General features: G+C 40.3%; 1 non-coding gene across 1 annotated transcript; it reads right to left on the bottom strand.

The window, feature by feature from the left end:
- Positions 1-429: 429 nt before the first annotated feature.
- Positions 430-503, bottom strand: TRNAN-GUU. The gene has a single exon. It is a non-coding gene; the product is annotated as a tRNA-Asn (tRNA).
- Between the last annotated feature and the right edge of the window lie 3,753 nt (positions 504-4,256).

Below are 4,256 nucleotides of genomic sequence, written 5' to 3'. Positions count from 1 at the left end.
AGCTTTTGCAGCCCTTTCGAAAAAAATTATACTGAAAAAATAATATAGAAGGAACTATGCCTTTTTGAACTCAAGACCAACCTTGTCCATATGGTTGGTCAGTCTACTGATGCCAGGTGTTTAGACCTATTCTGAGGCAATCAGTACATACATACTTTCTTACTGCTGTAAAACGTTTTGTCACAGCTTGTTCATATACCCTTTTGTTTAAACTAAAGGAGATTGGAGAACCAACCTTGCCCATATGGTTGATCAGTCTAGTTGTGCCAGGTGTTTGGATCTATTTTGAGGCAAAGCAATACGGACATACTTCGTACAGTTGTAAAAAAAATTGCCTAGCAAAAGCCTATGAAACTAAAGGAGATTGGAGAACCAACCTTGTCCATATACAGTTGTAAAAAAATTGCCTAGCAAAAGCTAAAAATTTGGCGCTAGAAGGAGGGCTTGAACCTCCGACCTTGTGGTTAACAGCCACACGCTCTAACCAACTGAGCTATTCCAGCTAATCATCCTTCATGCGCTGATACCTTTTTTTGTTGATAGTTGTGTTGTTTCTGTTCCCCTGCCACTCTTTGACCAGATCACGTGGCACATGTAGTCTATGCAGCTTACCAAAAGCCACTGCAACCAGATATTCTACCAGCCATTTTTGGTGATGTGACTAAGAATATTGTGGTTTTACAACAAACAATGTTGTTACCAAATCTCATAATTACTTATTTCTTTGCGGGAATTTGCACTTAGATATGACCTTTTCAGATCAAAGAAAGTCACATGGGGGCTTTGAGAAAATGGAAAAATATTGGGAAAAGTACAGGTTTCAAAGTAGATTTATTGACTATGTGCTTAAGTTTTGCAGATTGTAAAGCTATATTTTTACCCAGCGCTTTGTATGGTGGCATGTTCAAGCTAGAATCATCATTTGTCACTCTAGGTGTTTGAGGTTCAGTTGTCATGCTTTTTCTTAAGCGCTTGGTTGGATTTACTGACATGTTGTCATCAGTCATCACAGGATGCACGATGTTTTGTCTATTTTTTTCCTGATATAAGTGATGCTTAAAGTTTACCCATTTAAATTTACATTTGGTTCCTTATCTATTTCTGCACTTGCAGCTAGTGAGTGGGTGAAGGGCAAGCAAATGGAAGAAGTAGTAGCAATTAAGAACACGTAAGTTATGACTCTGCTTCGAAATCATTTCCATGTTGGTTGCTCCTGTTTGATAAGATGTTTGATAAGATTATATGCTTATGGTTCATTTCCAAATTCTATGTATACGATTCAGTTGAAGTACATTAAATGCAACATGGTGCGGAACACTTGAGATGTATTATAGTCTTCTCTACAGCATAATCATACACTTAATTTTGAGTACCATGTTTATGTTCAAACTTTTATTGAGATGCATTAACCACAAAATGTTGCATGGGTATCCATGAGCATATATGGTTTGACTTAACTTTTTCCCCTTTTATCTTGGGAGGATTTGTATTGTTGGCAAATAGCTGGGTCCATACCATTCAGGTGAACTGAAATGTGTGTTTTACCTGTATTTAAGTTTAAAACATATTTTAATAACTCTGCATCGTTGAGTGTCCACATTGCCCGCATGGCCTCATGTGCATCAATTTTATTTTTAATGATTGGAATCTAACAGATGATCTGCTTGCACTTGTTATCACAGCAATTAAACCTGCAGCAGCCACTGCTTGTCTATGCATCCTCAATCCATTCTATCTGTATACCATTCAATTTTTCATTAGTAATTTGAGTGAAACTACTGTCTAGTCAGTAACTCAGTAACCTGGTCACTGGTCTTTGCATTTTCCAGTGAGATTGCAAAGCACTTGTCTCTTCCCCCGGTGAAGCTCCACTGCAGCATGCTTGCTGAGGATGCGATCAAAGCCGCCGTGAAGGATTATGAAGCAAAGAAGGGGAAGCTGGCCAAGGCAGATGAGTAGGATAACCTATAGAGAGCGCAGCTACATGAAGCTACCAGAGTAGTATGCAAGAGGGGACAGAGAGATTCATGTATGTGATCTCCGTTTCTAGAGAAAGCGCATGTAAGATGACGATGACGTTTGGGTTTCATCGAATAAGCGAACCACTATGTTTTGCAACAACAATGTGGTGCTATATACTTGTATGTTACCTACCGCAAGAACTAATCTTATGTACAATAATTATCTTTCCAGATATGTTATTATTTCCTAAGTAAGTTGCATGGTCGGTCCTTAAACTTGTCTCGCTGTGTTGTTTAGGTTCCCGTACTCTCAAAATGTATATTTAGCTTTCAAAACTTAGCTCGAGTGTCATTTAGGTCTATATGCTCTTATAATGCAGATCTAGCCCCCTAAATTTAGCTTCGGGTGTCATCTAGGTCCATATACTCTCTAAAAGCATTGTCATTTCAATTAAATTGATAAAAACTTAATTTTACATAGATATAATTTAATTACCGTACCGAATGCATATCTAGCTCTCTAAACTTGGGGGCTCAGGTGTCGTTTAGGTCTATATGCTCTCATAATGCAGATCTAGCCCCTTAAACTTGGCTTCGGGTGTCGTCTAGGTCCATATACTCTTTAAAAGCATTGTTATCTCAATTAAATTGATAAAAACTTAATTTTACATAGATATAATTTAATTACAATCAAATAAAGTGAATTTCAGCTCAACATGTGTGAAGAATATTGATACAGTGAACATGATCTTTTACTTCGACGGTAATATCTTAACTTGCTAGGTGCGCATTACACGCATACTCTGCTATTTTTGGACTCGTTGCACTTACTAAATTAGAATTAGAGCTTATAAGATAAATTACTAATCCAATATTGGGAGAAGATGACGGAGCAATAAAACAAGTATTGAAATGTGCTAATGAAAATAATAGCTTGCTTGTAAGTATAAAATTTTTATAATATTATATTCTATCAGTTGGATGACACTGCGTTACAAGAGTTTAAGGACCTATACGATACCCGAAGCTAAGTTTAAGGAGTAAAAATCTGCATTTTGAGTATACAGGGACCTAAATAACACCTGAGCTCAAATTTAGGGACTCAGGTATGCATTTTGAGAGTGACACCAACGAACCAAGTTTAGCCATGCACTTTACTCTTATTTCTTAGTTTTTGTGTTTTTTTTTGTACAGACTACAGAGTCCATACATGCAGGCGTACGAAACTCTGAAACGGATGTGTCCCGTGCAGTTGCTAATATTGTTGTGCGTGGGTAAATGTCGGACACCGATGATTCCTCTATTGCCAGGACAGCGCTTTCGAGAAGATTCAAACCTATCTGTTTGATTTTTCGGTCTTGGTATTACTTTTTTCAGGGAAGATCACTCTTGCTATACCTCTCGCTCACGACTGATAGATGTATAAGCCTGGTCATTGCCAGACTTTCTCTTTCTCCATCTAAAGATGCCTCATCTTGGTACGAACTTTTTGTCTTCTTAAGTCTGAATGCTGATAGGTGGTTCTGCCTAATTCTCTCTTTTTCTATCTTTGATGGACCAAGCGAGTCTTATAGAATCTTATGCCGATGAATGGCAAGTACCAAACCATGCGAGATCGTGTAGAATGCTCCCTCGACTTTACTTTTTACAGACTGTAGACACATAATGTCACAATTTTTTTTAAATTTACTCCACTCATCACGCGCCTATCATGCATCTACGTCATGGGCGGATGAAATGTAACGTGGATAAAAAGATGTAATGTCTTTAATGCCTTTATCTTTTTTATTTTCCTTTTTTTCCTTTTTTCTCCTCTCTTATTTTCCCTTCCCTCCTTTTTTTCTCTTTTTTCTCTTTCTCCTTTTCTCTTCTCTTCCTATTCTTTAGCCCCTTCCCTTCCCTTCCTCTTCCCTTCCTCTCTCTTTCTTATCCATTCACCTGTCGACTGTCACCACTTCTCCCGTCTCCCTCCGCCTCCCGTCACAGCTGTGCACGCGCAGGCGTCGCCCTCCAACCCCTGCCTCGCTCGTGCTGGCGCTGCCCTCCAGCCCCTATCCCGCGTTGCCGTCGCCACCCCCCAGCCCCATGCCACCGTCGCTTGCACCGTCGCCCTCCAGCCCCCTGCCAAGCTTGCACTGAGCGCTCGCCTGCGCATGTCGACCCACCTCACTCGCGCCACCTCTGCATCCGTTGGCCGCTTGCTTGCGCCGTTGTTGCCCAGGAGGCGCGCGGGGGCAAAGGAGGCAGTTTGGCCCCGCGGGCAGGATGGAGCTACGGGGAACCAATTTTTCTAGC

The sequence above is a fragment of the Setaria italica genome, chromosome III (assembly GCF_000263155.2).
Source record: "Setaria italica strain Yugu1 chromosome III, Setaria_italica_v2.0, whole genome shotgun sequence".
Taxonomy (NCBI): Eukaryota; Viridiplantae; Streptophyta; class Magnoliopsida; order Poales; family Poaceae; genus Setaria; species Setaria italica.
This window is presented reverse-complemented; position numbering and strand designations above follow the sequence as displayed.